At 32.5% G+C, this 17395-nt stretch overlaps 1 pseudogene; it reads left to right on the top strand.

Annotated features, from left to right (window-relative positions):
• The first annotated feature begins 4819 nt into the window (after positions 1-4819).
• On the top strand, positions 4820-11143 carry LOC139782158 (uncharacterized; annotated as a pseudogene).
• Positions 11144-17395: the final 6252 nt, after the last annotated feature.

Below are 17395 nucleotides of genomic sequence, written 5' to 3'. Positions count from 1 at the left end.
CTGTCTTGACGTACTCTTTCTACATGCGCACCTTCCCCAAGAGCCGAGACTCGAACCAGATCCTTGAAAAATATCGCCACTTTCGTAGAGCTTTTGTACAGTTTTACTCTAGGATTATGTATCAGGAATATCGCGAGAGAAAGAAAGACTTCGGAGATTTTTATCCGAATCGATCGACATAAAGAGAGCAGAGCATAGTAAAGAAGCTATAGCTTTCGAGAATTTGAACGCATAATACTTGTTAATACTATGAGCGAATTAGTTTACGTCACTCTGTCAAGCTTTAATATTAAATTACTAATAATATATCGATATCAGTAGTTTAATAATAATACATTTAAAAGCGTTCAATTTAAAAGCAGGGCAATCCTAATAAACGACTGTAAAAAAATTCAAGATGGAACGCAATTAGCAACTATCGCTTATAGCTATACAGGCTTATAGCCTAGCCTCTGTATATTTATTGATTTCAGTATAAAATAATTTTTAAAACGTTTATATTAATTCTGACTGCAGACGGACCTTCGGGAACACTAGCGCCTTCTTCTTTTAACATGAATAACTAAAAATCTATATTTCGGCTATATATAATTACCGAGTTTATAAATATTTAATTAAAATTATCTGGGTGACTCACAAACCTTTTTAATCACACTTCATAACTCTTCATACAAAATACAAACGATTCCATATAAAAACTTTTATTAATTTATCTATTTCGGCTAAATGCATGGTGTAAAAATAAATAATTAATTACAATTAAACGAATGACTCACAAACCTTTTCAATTGCACTTCAAAAGTCTTCATACGAAATACAAACGATTTCATATAGAGATTCTTTAAAAAGACGTTCATTTCCGGCTAAATACATACGAATGATTTTCTGCCGATGTTAAGGCCCGTATTCATAGCCAGTTTTATAGATGTTAGCCTTAAATTGATAGAAATAAACCTTAAGTCGTAGGCAAATAAACCAATCTTCGATTACTTTAATGTGAGATAATTTTTCGTTTTTTTTCGTTTTTAAGACTAATAATAAACCAACAAACGCTAAAATTAGACCAACAATCATCAGCAAACGATTACGCATCGATTAGGCTTTTTTTAAATTAAAAATAAAATTTTTCCGGCTAACTTAAGGCTAATTTTTCTTTTTTAATTTAAAAAAAAATTAAGAACCAACAAACGTTGTAATTAGGCCAACAATCACCAACAAACGACCAACAAACGATTAAAAAAAAAAAAAAAATTAATAAAGTCGAAGTTGACCGGCTAAGTTACGGGAGGTATTAAGGTTATTCTACATAGAAGTCGTAGTCGTGAGTTGTAAAGCGTCGTCTACAATGGCAGCAGGAGTATACAGTAAGACGTAAGCAGTAACTTATTGACTAATGGGATTATTACAATTCAAGAATAATTGACTGTGGTTGGTCAATAGCTTACTGCTTACGTCTTACTGCATACTCCTGCTGCCATTGTAGACGACGCTTAAGAAATTGACCGATCACATTCGAAGTTGAAGAGAATATTCAATCTGTGATTGGTCAATTTCTTACAACTCACGACTACGACTTCTATGTAGAATAAGGGTTATATAGGAACTCTAGCTTTTCTTCTCGCTGCATGAAATTGCGGCTTTATTATTTAGAACTCTGTTGTGTGTAGATGTCTGGCGTTGTTTTAAAATAAACGTGTTTCTTGAAGAAGTGAAGAAGAATATCAGGTAAAAAAGAAATTTTGAACATATTTTTCTTAAAAGTCGCACATTTATGAGAGAGTGCCTTATAAAAGAAGCTTTCGCAAGTCTTAGCCTTTTTTAACCGCAAATAAATTCAATAATATTGATTTTACCGTTTATTAAAAGTACCGTTTATTTAAATATTATCTAACCTAACCTAACCTAACTTCTAAAAATTTTTTGTAACTTGTTTGTATGTTCTGAAATAACCTAACTTAACCTGACTTATAAACTAAAGTGAATATTTTCATTTTTAGATAAAACAATGAGCAAACAACCAATTCGAACTTATCAAAGAAAAACTGCGAAAAAACCTTTCGTAAGTTCATTAGCATTGTCTGCCATATCCAGTGAAAAACATAATTCTGTGGAAAACGATTATTTCGATAAAAGTGGAACATATAATAATTCTTTAAATTGTGATCCATTCGAAACAACATTCGACAGAATTGCTAAAGGAGCAGTGTAAGAAAAATTTGTAATAAAGTAGATATTTTTTAGCATGTTTATATATAATATGAATTTACTCATTGCTTTTGTGTTTTATATATGTGTGTACATATACATATATATATATATATATATATATATATATATATATATATATATATATAATTCTAAGTAGAGGCAACACGAACAGATCTATATATATATATATATGGCTCGGGCCGAGCGTGCTCAAGTCTGTACCCGGCTTAAGATTTTATGGGATATTCAATGAAAATTTGGTAATTTTTTCAATATTTAGCTTACAATATCTCGATAATTGTTTGTTGGAGGGAAAAGTGACACAGAACTTTTTGATCTAATTTAGTTTCAAGAATGTGCTGTTGCAATAGTGCCTCAAAATAGAATTATTGTATAAATTATGGTATAACATACATAAGTATTTACAAAAATGGGAGCACTTTTGCAACAGCATATTTTTGAGGTCAAATCAGGTCAAAAAGTCCTGTGTCACTTTTCCCTGTGACAAACAATTCATCATCATCTAAGTCGGTCCCTCATTACTGAGAATCGTGACCATATTGAAAAATTTATCGAATTTTCCTTGAATATCTCAAAAAATATTAAGCAAATAAAAAATGTTTCAGATGATAATTGATTAATAGAAAAAGATGACAAAATAAAAAAAGTGCAAATTAGAAACTTGCACATTGCTTCCTCATCATTAAGCCCCTTGCACAATGCCAGGCAACAGGCAATAGGAACAGGGAATAGAAATCAGAAATTATGTATAAATGCAGAATAAACAGTGACACAGGCAATATAGACACAGAGTTTCTGTCACGTTGGAAATTCTGTGCCTATTGCCTGTTGCCAACCAATCATAGCATTCGAATTTTTAAGTTGTAATTAACGTTTTTTTGGTATTTCCTGTTCCTATTGCCTGTTGCCTGGCATTGTGCAAGGGGCTTTACAGATCACTACCATTGCTCCTATTTTATTTCGCTCATAAAGCTTCCTCTATAAGGAAGCTTGTATTTTATTTGATGCATAATTATTAGTATTTATTAGTTTGGCTTTCTCATAGAGGAAGCTTTATGAGCGAAATAAAATAGGAGCAATGGTAGCGATCTGTAATGATGAGGAAGCAATATGCAAGTTTCTAATTTGCACACTTTTTTTCATTTTAAATTTAACCTAGTTTTATAAATTGAAAAAGGATCAGCATAGTAGCACAAGTGGGGTTTTACAATTGACGCAATGTCAAATCGATGTTGACTTTGTGAGAAATGTTGACTTGTTCAGGCTACATGGTCCATATATGGACTTCGCATATGGACCTTTGATCGCGTATAAAGCTGGATCTAATCAATCAAATCTTAAAGAATTATATATGAAATAGGGGTAGAAAAGACTGAAGAATATAATAGAATTAGAAATAACCTGATATCTCAAAATTTGTGGAAGTTAGAGCAGCCACGGACATTTCTCAAAAAATTCAAAATTTTATAAAGAAAGAACCCCTTTACCGTTCACCGTCAAATTTAATACCAACTTTCCTTTAATAATACTCTACATTTAAAAAAAAATTGAGCTCGATATCTCAAAATTTGTGGAAGTTAGAGCAACCACGGACATTTCTCAAAAAATTCAAAATTTTATTAAAAATGTACCCTTTTACCGATTATCGCCAAATTCAATACTAACCTTCTTAATGATACTCTACATTTGAAAAAAAAAATTGTGCCCGATATCTCAAAATTTGCGGAAGTTAGAGCAACCACGGACATCAAATCCGTACACACGCACACAAACACACACACACACACGGAAATTTATTTAAACGCATTTTTCGATTCTTTTAACGATTGATTAGACCCAACTTTATACGCAATCAAAGGTTCATATACGAAATTTACGAAAACAAAGCTTCCTCTATGAGGAAGTAATAGAGGGTTTTATCCTCTTCTAAAATTAAAAAAAAAAACAAAGATTACCTTAAAATCTCACATACACCTTACTTCTACCTATGCAAGATATGTGTTCATCTTAAGATGACCCTTCAAAATAGAGTAAGTTCTGTTTGAAACATTTTTTCGAATAACGAATAATTTGGGAGATAACCGTGTAGATTAAAATGGCCCACCCTGTAAAACATATAATATACATATATTGAAAATTATGTATATGTATACTTATTCAATCTTGAATTTATTTTAACACAGTGTGCCTCCTATGCCATTGGATATAAACAAAAATGATTCATGGAAAGGCAGTAGCAGCGATAGTGATATTAATGATGTAACAAATATAAAATCTCTTAAACATACATCCGATCTTTTTATGTACAATAGTATACTTAGTCCAACATATGTTAGCCATAAAGTAGCTCATAAACGTAGAAAACAAAAAGGATGTGAGCCAGAAATTTCCACAAGAATATTACCTAAAAGAACAAGAGTGATGTCAATAAAAATAAAACGCAGCCAGGAAAAGCACAGGTACACACAATATATGTTCTATTTATATTTCTACAGTATATTTATAGGAATAAACAGTTAAATTTGTTTCTAATAATATGTATTAATAAGCAGGAGCTGAAGAGACAAGTAAATAAGATACAAAAGAAAAGATGCTAAAAGATAAGTTTAAGTCTAGTCGTGTGTGCAATGGACAGGTATCTCATGTAAATTCTAACACTATGGATAATTTGAAAGAAGCCTCATATAAGAATGGTATTTCACATGACAATAACTATAAACATTTGCATCAAAATGTTTTAAAGATCGACAAGAGAATTACATTACAAAATAAATCAATTAGAACAAGTGATTCCATCACAGATTTCAAACAAATAGCAAATTACCAACAAATCATCAAGCCATGTTTTGTTAAGCTAAATACTTGCGCTGTTCAGAATTACACATTGAATCGTGAAGAGATTGCAGAAAACAAGCAAGATATACTGCACAGTGTAAAATGCTTGTATACAGATACTTTACAGACTGACAAAGATGTTTCTAAAACACAGAATATTATTTCGCGATCAGTCTCAACTGAATATAATGACTTTGGAAACTTTAAACACAAGTCAGTCAAACAATGCTCTGTAGCAATATGTGATAATATTGTTAAAGATTGGTACGTCTTGAAGAGTAAAGAAACATGAAAAATACTATCAATATAAGTGACAAGTCAAATATATTGCATTTAGTTTCCCATAATCCATCTGAAATTATTCCAAATTGCAATAAAAGTATTGAGTTTGCACCGTATGATACGAAAAAAATTAAAAATAGTTTGTAAAAGTGGAAAGATTAAAAATAGAAGAGTTTATAAAGAAAAATGGTACAGTATCTAATGAAAAAAAGCAAAATCTGGCTTCTAGCACTCCTATTGGCAACAAGTCAAACCTTCCATCAATTTAATAATTTTTCACCTATTAATTCTAATATTTATGACAAGTTACATTGGAGCCATGAATGTCCATTAGTAACTACAAAGGAAGATATTTCCAACATTGATCGGAAAGATTCTCGTTCTTTGATTATGATGTCAGAATGCTATAAACTCGATCCTGCAGAAATACAGGAACAACAAACACAAGTTTTATTGTTGTCCCAGAAATCCCAAATGTCTACAGATTCCGCTCTTGAGAACGAAATAACATCTTACAAGGACAATACTCATACAGTTACTCAGAAATATGAAACAAAATGTAATGTTGAAATTCCGTATTCCTTAAATATGTCTGCTGTAAGTACTAATCAATCACGATCATTATTTGACGATACAGCATATAATCATTTGGCGAAAGGTACAAATAAAGATAACATAAAAGAAAGATGTTTTTCGGATGCGCTGGCATGTAAATTTGCAAAAATAAATAAGGCGGATTCATCCGTTGACTTACGTTTAGAACAAAAGCAATTATTAAGTGACAATGAGCAAGCTGATGCAAGCTCGCGATACATACCTTCCAAAGTATGTATAACATTCAGAGATTTAGATAATGACATGCATATGAGACAAAAATATGACAGTGAATTTCAAAAAAATTACAATACAAGAATAAATGCTGTAGAAACGGTTCACGAAAATCTTAAAGATGAAACTGTTGACATTAGTAAACATAGTGTACTCGGTAAAAGTCAAGATAATATGGTTGATGCTTGTCCCTTTACACGATTGCAAGATCCGGTCAGAATAGGAAGAAGAATACAGTATCCTAAATGGCATCTTAGCATGTCAAATATCTCCAATAGTTTGAATAATGAAGCCACACAATCGAACAACGAAATATTTTGTTGTGTCGCAACTGATAAAGATTTTTCTAATGTTCAATTAGCATATAATTCCGAGCGTTCTAAAAATCCAATAAATTCGTCTTTTGATCATTCTGAATCATTCAATTGTGCGACTCAATACAATAGTACAAATAAACAAATAGAGAAATCTGTTTTTTTAAAACCGGGCAAGTATTGGGCTAGATCTTTGTCAATATTAAACAATATAAACAATGGATCCGATTTAGACAAGTTAAGTATTGGAAAAGGGAAAAAATGGAGGCACAGCGTTAGAAATATATTGGATATGCAGAAACGAGGTAATTTTTTATATTAGATTAGATTTTTTATTTTATATTAGAGAATTATAATACTAACATGTGTTAAAGAATGTACATATGTATGCATGCATATCGTAATGCAAACATAAATTCATAAATTATTATATTGTAAGTAATCATTTCTTATACATCGATATCGATAAAGCTATATCTTTTTTATAAAAATGATTTTTATTTTACATGTAATTTTTCAGTTATTTTGTAACAGACAATGCTTTCCATTTAGTGACACAAACGTCATTCTATCTTTCTTGACATTAAATGTAACAAAGACAGAATGATACTTGTGTCGATTTGTGTCACTAAATAAAAGCACTCTGTGTACTTTCACTACATAGATAACATACGTACGTATACATACCTGATTATACATACTTATATACATACGTATACATACTTATTAAGAATAATGCAATAGCACTAAAATAGCACGCTCCACGAACCCACCCTATATAAGCTTATATATTAAGTAAGATTCCGAATATTTATATTATTTAGGCTACAGTCCATTTGATGCTACAAATGCTTTGAAGCGTTCTTCTTTTTCTTCTTCATTAAGAGGAGAAGCAGAATGTTTTGAAGCATTTGTAATGTTAAGTGGACTGTAGCCTTAACCCTTAAATGCCACCCGGGGTCCAGCGGACCCCAGACCCTTTAGAATGATATATTTTTCAAATGTTCCCGCCAAAAATGGAGCTTATATTTATTTATTTATTATTTTTATTTTTTTTATTTTAGAGCCAATATTTTAACTGTTGGCGATCTTAATTTTTTATACTATGTTGAATTGAAATTTTAACAATATAAGCATTTTATTCTCTTTTCTAAGCCTTGAAAAACATTGAAAATAATTTTCATAACTAAATATCAAAAAATCAATAAGTAAGAGACATTTTTCATGCTGGGGTCTTAGACCCCATGTGTCATTTACGAGATTCTTGAGAGGTGTGGCATTTAAGGGTTAATTTCTTGAAAAACAACTGAAAGTAATTTATTAAACAACATTTTTATTTAGAGGCAATAACCAATAACATCTTATGAACAAATATAATAAGAAGTGTCTTGTGATTTGTATATTTAATGGTAATTATGAAGGAGAGGGGCTTTCTCACTAATTTGGCTGAACTTCACAATTTTGTGTATTTTGGTGCGTAAAACATGAATCTATAGGTTAAAATTGTCGCTCTCAATTAGGGAAAAAAGTTATTAATACTAAAGTTGACAGTTGCGTGATTGGGATGTCTGTCATTTATTATACTTTGTATTTATAGACTTTTAATATGCCAATTATTTTCTGCTTTAAAAAAAGCATAACTCTATTTCTATTATCTAACCATTTATTCATAGATATATTATAGCATATTCAGTACAACAAAACTGCATATTTTCCAAAGAAAATAATATTTATGTTTTTTGTTAAAGCAGAGAATAGTTGTACCAACCATATTCAGTACAACAAAAACTGCATATTTTGCAAAGAAAATAATGCCATAATATATTGAATTAAATGATTAAAAAGATAATAGAAATAGTTATTATGCTTTTTTTAAAGCAGAAAATGGCATATTAAAAAGTCTATAAATACAAAGTATAATAAATGACAGACATCCTAACCACGCAACTGTCAACTTTAGTACTTAATAACTTTTTTCTAATTAAGGGCGACAATTTTAACTTATACATTCATGTTTACGCACCAAAATACACAAAATTGTGAAGTTTCAGCCAAATCGGTGAAAAAGCCCCTCTCCTCATAATTACCCATTTTTATAATAATGAGACTGAGTAAAAAAGAGTTTTGATAGTTGTATTTATAGTTTTCAGTAAATGGGTAGACTTTGTGGTATTTATAATCTGATAGTATTATACAGTATATACAAGGTGTAACAAAAAGGTTGTCCGCTATTTTAAGGAGAATAGTACACATCAAATAATGAAAAAAATTCCTATCAATATAGATTCGCAAATGATTTCCTACTGAGTTATGGACATTACAACTTTTGAGCTTAAATTCGTTTATTAACGAACAGAATACGTTTTAAGTTGTAAAAATACGTACAAAAATTAAAGAAAATGTTCAAAATGGCATCCTTGCATGAACAATACATTGTTCGATTCGTTCGGTTCGGTACCAATGTATACAGGATGGATGTACAGAAATACGTAATATTCCTGGTATCTTTGAACATTTTAGGGCGAACATGAGAAGATGAACCGAACAATGTATTGTCATGCAAGGATGCCACTTTGAACATCTTTAATTTTTGTACGTATTTTTGACAACTTCAACGTATTCTGTTCGTTAATAAACCGAATTTGAGCTCAAAGTTGTAATGCCCATAACTCAATAGGAAATCATTTGCGAATCTATATTAATAAGAATTTTTTTCCATTATTTTTATATGTACTATTCACCCTTAAAGTAGCGGACAACTTATTTTTTGTTACACCCTGTATACTAGTGTGGTAGACAACTAGTAAAATTGTAACAATTATTATGTACAGGAATTTTCCAAAGTTGCTTGAAAAAAGGCAAAAATAATACGGATCTATCTAGTGATAGACTCAAATGCGTCAAACGTATCACCATTTGACAGTAACAGTTGTAAAGAATCAATTTAACGAATTATGCAAGATTTTCTAAAAGAATCTCAGTGAGAGTTGTGCTTAATAATACAAGCATCAAGCGTGATATCAAAGATACTCCATTTCTTGAAGCATTTGGAATAACAACAGAAAATCTCCAAGCTTGAAACTATCATGTAAGTATTTTCATATATTGCTATATTCTATTCGTTTTACAACACTACATATTTATATATTACACGGAATATTATATTAATTGATATAAATAAAACGAATATTACAGATCAAGAGGAATCATTGATACATGATGATCGAATTATCAGTAGTTCCACAATTGCGAGAGACAGTGTTTTACAGAAATGTTCCCAAAACTGTTATATGTCTTTTGCGGATCGTTTCCCAGATTCGTATGTAAATCTTTGTATATATTTGTATAGTTGTATTAACACTATAATATATAAACTGTATTATTAATTGTTCATATTGGCAGTTATTGGAACATTGTTGCAAAATAGGCGAAGGTGTTTATGGAGAAGTTTTTCTTTATGAGTACGATGGTAAAAAATCTGTTATAAAAAATATTCCTATAGAAAACGAACAGTTAGTCAATGGTGAGCCACAAAAGAAATTCAGTGAAATATTGTCCAGAAATTATGATTGCAAAGTGAGTCAACTCATCATGTGAGTCAATTGCATGCAGACATTGTTGATAAAAATCACTAAAGAGGATGTTTGCAGAGAATTGGATGATCTGAAATTAAATGCTACATACAAAACTAATGGATTCGTAGAAGTTAAAAATATCAGCTGTATTAAAGGAAAATATCCAGAGAAACTCGTAGAACTTTGGAATATTTATGATAATAACAAAACATCCGATAACGATTGTCCATCGATGTTTGGTGAAAATCAATTATATATTGCTCTTGAACTCGGCCACGGTGAGAAGATCTTGAAGCCTTCGTTTTTCAAACGCGGAAGAGGCTTATGCTCTATTTTTACAGGGTCTGTTATTTATAATTGCGGTAAGGTACAAATACACTTTTCGAAAATTATGTTTAATTAGTTATTCATCCATCAGTATTTAAATTTTTATTTTTTACAGATAGCATTGGCATTAGCCAATTGCAGAAAAGGCACTTGAATTTGAACATAGAGACTTGCATTGGGTAATGTATTGGTATCAAGAACAAAAGAACCATATATTTATTACAATCTTGGCGGGGAGAGAGGTCAAGTTTCCTAGCAAAGGTGTAAAGGTGTGTTCTACGAAAGACATTTCAAATACTATTACAACTTTGATGTATAACTTTAATGAATTTTTTTCAAGGTATCTATAATAGATTTTACACTATCGAGAATGCTATACCAAGGGTGCTGCATATATAATGATCTTGCACTAGATCCAGCTTTATTTACTGCTCATGGCGAATACAATTTGAGATTTATCGTCTTATGCGTGACAAAATTCAGTAAGTTGCATAGTTTTATTTTTTATCTTTTTTATACCGTATTTTCATTATGTGTGTAGGAATAATTGGCGAAAATTGAACCATATACGAATGTTCTATGGTTACATTACATCTTGGATAAAATGATTACGGGTAGTAAGATACAAAAGGAAGAACTTGAAAGTACCTAAACACACTGTTATCAAATTAAAAGCCTTTAAAGATACAATTTTTAAACTACGACAGTGCATACGACTTTGTAATCAATTCTAATAGCGTTGTGTATCTATGATGTAACTCATATGAAAAAATGATAATAAATCAAACTACAAAATTTTTTAGATATTCTGTAATATTTAACAAATATAATGATACATATAAATAATTGTCATATATTACACATTGAAGCCCTAAAATTGTTATATGTATGTACCTACTACATGTACTCCGTCCAACGAGAGATTGAGAGTAGATCAGACGAAAAACTCGTCCGACTCGCGCAGGTCACTTCCCACGGAAGGCCTAAAAAGTCCCCTCCACATTGCCGTACAGCTTGACATCTTGCCATGGCGACTTCTACCTCAATAAAGTTAGCCGGACAACTTCGACTTAAAACTTTTTGAAGTAAAACTTTAGACACGGTAGTGAGTTCGATTCGTGACACGAAATCACGAATTTCGCAACATGAAAAGTATAACGAAAATTCGACCAATAGGCGTACGGCATTGACGAGACGGCTCCTTCTTTGGCACGGTAGTAAGTTCGATTTTGCGACACGAAAAATCGACACGAATTTTGGGAAACGAAAAGTGTAACCAAAACGAAAATTCGACCAATAGGCGTACGGCATTGGCCGAGACGGCCCCTTCTTTTGGCACGGTAGTAAGTTCGATTCGCGACACGAAAAGCGACACGAATTTTTGCGACCCGAATTTTGGGAAACAAAAAGTGTGTAACGAAAATTCGACCAATAGGCGTACGGCGAGCGGCTCCTTCTTTGGCACGGTAGTAAGTTCGATTTAGGCGACACGAAAAAGCGACACGAATTTTGGGAAGCGAAACCCAGATAGCCAAGCGTTCCTGGCATAAGAAAGGAAATAGTGTTTGGCATAAGCTTCCCTTCAGTTGTCATCATATTGCTGTCACCGGGCAACAGTAATTTCGTTTAGAGCAACTTAAAAGCATTATGCAGACAACGATTAGGTACCTAATTACGCAAACAAGCGGAAAGCTCGTAGCATACTTATTGCCATAAAAGTTGCCACAATCTGTTGCCAACCGTTTTAGTGGCAATAAAAGTCGGCAATTCAATAGGCAAAATCGGAAGCCGCTTTTCTCAATATTGAAGGCAACTTAAGCAGAGCAGTTTTAAGCAAATTGACAGCAACCTGCGGGCAACTTGCTATCTGGGAAAGTGTAACGAAAATTCGACCAATAAGCGTACGGGATTGGCGAGACGGCTCCTTCTTTTGGCACGATAGTAAGTTCGATTTTGCGACACGAAAAAGCGATACGAATTTTGCGACACGAAAAGTTATGGCAAAACCCTTGCCTTCAGAAGTTTCACTTCTAACGCGCGTGGCGATTTTTTGCGAATCGTTAATCACTTATTGTAGGTGATTGTTAGACTAATTTAAGGGGATGCTGGAGCCGTCTGTATAACCGACAAAATTACCATTTTCTATGTTATCGACTATATCTGTCCTTGTATAGACAAAGATATAGACAAGGATAGCACGCTACATTGCACGCACACATACGCACGATACACATCGATATTATACTTTTATATTACGCTTCCAAATCTTGATTTGGGGGGTTTATCGATGTTTTTCTTGTTGTGCAATTCAGGGAAACTCGTTTTCACGTTCGTATCAATGGTATATCTTTTATATGAAGCACATCTTGTGATGAGCTGACAGCGATCGCTGTAACTTGAGACGCCATATTAGGATAAAAGTAGGTAAGGAAATCTGTAATTCGGTAATTTTTTATCGTTTTCTATATCAAATCGGAGTTTCCCTGAATCATTGATGTATGTACTGCAATTTTGGAAAAGGATTTTAATTCTGTCAAATTAATACGACGCTACGTGACGACAAAGAAATGTCGGTAAAACAGACGACTCCAGCATCACCTTAAACACTTGTTACTTAATAGGTTTTATGTAAACATGAAAATAATTTTTAGTGTTAATATATCCGATAAATATAGTGGTCTTTACAGTTTTCGTTTCAAAATGGATTCAATTGATGCGGATCGTTTGTTGGTCTCGAATAAATAACTAATTAAAACGTTTGATTAGATCACGGTTTCGTTTAAAAAGGCGAAAAACTGTATATGCTTCGTGGCCACATGCGTATGCAAAAAGCGCGAATTTGAAGCGTATGTACATACATATAATACAAGTTTATGTCAGTGCTAAAGAAAGTAATTTGCTGATGTGTAGACAGTACATATGTAGGCGGGGGGAAGGGGGGTTCCCTCGCATAAAAAAACTAATCTAACTCCAAAGCTATTTCTAAAAACTTGAAATTGAAATTTAGTTTAACACACTCCAAGCCTATTTCAATTAAATTTCAATTTCAAGTTTTTAGGAATAGGCTTGGAGTTAGATTAGTTTTTTATGCGGGGGAGGGGCTCTCCCGCCTACATGTGTATTAAAGGCCTGGGCACATAGAAAAACTTAAGCAGTAACGAAATCAACAGTACTGATTCGCTACCGCTTACGTTATGTCTTGAGTTCTTGACTGTGATTGGCTGATTTGCTTACTGCTTAAGTCTTAAGGGTCATTCTACAATATGTCGCAAACGATGGCAACTGTTAGTTGAAAAGTGTTATTTCTGATTGCCGATTGCCAGTTACTGTCGCCAAAAAAGTTAAAAAGCGACGTATTATAGAATGGCCCTTATTGCTTAAGTTTTTTATTTGCCCGGGCCCTTTTGGTTCACTTCCAGCGAAAATTTTTGCTGCTCGAAGATTGGATCTATACACTGCCAGCAGACCTCCGTGAAGCCAGTTGTCGTAGTAAAACTTTCAATAATTTTGAATACGTTATTCGATTGCGTAGGATGAACGTGGCCTAGTAGACAGCGCACGGGGCCCTATTCTTGAAAAATATCGCATACGATATGTCATGAATATCACATTCTGCAACCAATAGCATACTTGCAAAGTGTAATTTTCTAGTGACATTCCTAAAATATCGTATGCGATATTTTTCGAGAATAGGGCCTCTGGTCTATTGAGCCAAAGATCCCGGGTTCGATTCCCGGTAGAACCTAGACAAATTATATTGGCTCGTTCTCCTCTCGGAAGGCAATGGCAAACCACCGAGAGTATATGTCTTGCCCAAGAGAACTTCTCTAAAAATTATAGCCGTTCGGAATCGGCGTTAAACTGTCCATATACATGTATATAATCTACGTGCGCAACACATGTATATGAAGAGAAGTCACCACGCTCGGACACGAGTAATAGGATGAGGAGGATTCGATTGCTAGTCGTTAGCTAATTTTTGCATGTTTTCTTATTTTGTTTGCATATTTATTATTTTTGGCAAAAAATCAAAATTAAAAATTGGACAAGTGTAACCGCTATTTGGAAACTTTACTCATAATTTCGTGAATATTTCGGTGTTAAAACGATGTTAAAACGTTCCCAGGTAGCAAGCACTCGTCATTTTGACGTCAAATGACGTCAAAAGACGTCAAAATGACAGACTTTTGACGTCAATTGACGTCAAAATGACGAGTCTTGCTACCTGGGTTTGCTATAGCAAACGACTATAGTCGTTTGCTAGATTTGTATATTCAAGTATTATTCTTATTTTATCGATAAATTGTCCAATATTTTATTGGGTAAAAACTTACCTAGCTACTGGCCTATTAAAGATATCCAAAAACTGTAAAGGACTTTTTGACTCAGTTAGAATTTGCGATTTTTTTAATTACATTAATCGAACACTCTGTACAGTATTATCAGTCATAAAATAGTATTGTGGTCCCGATATATGATCAAGAAAAACAAAACTTGTGATATATATTGTGACATATAATAAAAAAAACTAAAAGAAAAGAAATATTTTGTATTTGAATATTGTCTTTTATGAATAAAGATTATAATATTTTTAAAATAAATTTTAGAAGCATTATTTTTTTATATTTAGTATAAATATTTATTTGAAATTTTTGGTAATATTTATTATTTCTTACTGTTATTATTTCTATAAATATTTATAGAAATAGGGGAGACCGGGGCGAAATCGTCACTATTTTTTCGGTGCCGATTTTTAACAACAAAACAAATAATTTTAGTAAAATGTGTGGTATACCGTTGTAAAGAGTGAACTCTTGGCTACAAAATTTATAAGGGCATTTTTGGTCTACGTCGCTTTGTTCAACTGGTATAGAGTAAAAACGACAAGAGTGCAAAATTGAAATGTCAAAATTGCCGGGGCGGAGTTGTCACTCATCCATTCTTAAGCCTTGTGTACACGATACTAGAAATCGGTCCAAGTTTCGGTTTAAGCCAGTCAACTTGCAGCTCTTACAGAAAAGCAGCAGTTTCATTGGCTTAAACCGAAACTCGGACCGATTTCTAGTATCGTGTACACAAGGCTTTAGACTGTATTAGATTATATTAGATTTAGAGACTGTATAGGATATATATATATATATATATATATATATATATATATAGTTTAAAACACATTTAAAGAAATGTACCATTGTTAGATAATAAAATGCAATTTTCATCTTATACTCTTTGTATATGTTTCCTTATTTTTTCTTATATATTATATAAGAAAAATTAGGAAACATACAAAGAGTATAAGATGAAAATTGCATTTTATTATCTAACAATGGCGATATATATATATGTTATATATATGGAGGGGTAAAAAAAAACACCGTGGTCTGAATCCAGCTAAATTCGTTTTCACTATTGGCTGTATAGGACCAATTTTATGAGTAGCAAAAATTTGCGCCGGAAGTGAGCCAAACATTTGTAGGAAATTACTAAACTGCTGCTCGCTGCTATTCGTATGTATTTGGCCGGAAATGAACGTCTTTTTAAAGAATCTCTATATGAAATCGTTTGTATATATTTCGTATGAAGACTTTTGAAGTGCAATTGAAAAGGTTTGTGAGTCATTCGTTTAATTGTAATTAATTATTTATTTTTACACCATGCATTTAGCCGAAATAGATAAATTAATAAAAGTTTTTATATGGAATCGTTTGTATTTTGTATGAAGAGTTATGAAGTGTGATTAAAAAGGTTTTGAGTCACCCAGATAATTTTAATTAAATATTTATAAACTCGGTAATTATAGCCGAAATATAGATTTTTAGTTATTCATGTTAAAAGAAGAAGGCGCTAGTGTTCCCGAAGGTCCGTCTGCAGTCAGAATTAATATAAACGTTTTAAAAATTATTTTATATACTGAAATAAATAAATATACAGGCTATAAGCCTGTAGCTATAAGCGATAGTTGCTAATTAAGTTTGTCACTCATATATTTCCATCTTGCAGAGGACCTCCGTAACGAGATCAAAGATGTACCAGCTGTGCAGGGTGAAGAGGTTATCTCAAACGCCCTGCCACAGCCAAAAGCGACTCAAATATTACCGCTGAGAAGTACTTCTTGCCATTTGAGTTAGCATGTCAGAGCAACCGGATTTGTGACCGGATTGTCCATTGCGTTCCATCTTGAATTTTTTTTACAGTCTTTTATTAGGATTGCCCTGCTTTTAAATTGAACGCTTTTAAATGTATTATTATTAAACTACTGATATCGATATATTATTAGTAATTTAATATTAAAGCTTGACAGAGTGACGTAAACTAATTCGCTCATAGTATTAACTAGTATTATGCGTTCAAATTCTCGAAAGCTAGCTTCTTTACTATGCTCTCTCTTTATACCGATCGATTCGGATAAAATCTCCGAAGTCTTCCTTTCTCTCGCGATATTCCTGATACATAATCCTAGAGTAAAACTGTACAAAAGCTCTACGAAAGTGGCGATATTTTTCACGGATCTGGTTCGAGTCTCGGCTCTTGGGGAAGGTGCGCATGTAGAAAGAGTACGCCAACACAGTTTATCCTGCTAAATGGTTATTAATTCTCTATAAGTTCTGTATTGTTTACACATAAATTATAGAATTCTAAACGTTTCTTTTTTTTCGATGTCCTGTGAAATTGTACAATAGAGTTACAAATAAAGATAAAGCCACACTTTACGTAAATCTGATTCAGTCTTTGCTAATGTTACTACGTGCGAAAGAACTAACAATTAGACTATTTAAGAGGCTATTTAAGATTTTAATCAAGATACTGGAAGCATAAAACTGTTCAGTTAGCTTTACACAAGATATTGGTCTTCTTCTTCATGAAATCGTCAAATTATGATTATGATACATTTCTACATTATCACCAGCATCGGATCTAATCTTATTATCGTGATACTCTTGAGAAACTGTTAATCCATTGTCTTAATAAACTCGATCGCGGCGCAGAACTGCGTCCACCACTATT

This window comes from Temnothorax nylanderi, unplaced genomic scaffold (assembly GCF_030848795.1).
Source record: "Temnothorax nylanderi isolate EJ_2023f unplaced genomic scaffold, tnyl_v1.0 TNYL_tig0392_pilon, whole genome shotgun sequence".
Taxonomy (NCBI): domain Eukaryota; kingdom Metazoa; phylum Arthropoda; class Insecta; order Hymenoptera; family Formicidae; genus Temnothorax; species Temnothorax nylanderi.
The sequence above is the reverse complement of the archived record's forward strand: the minus strand, read 5'-3'. Positions and strand labels throughout refer to the sequence as shown.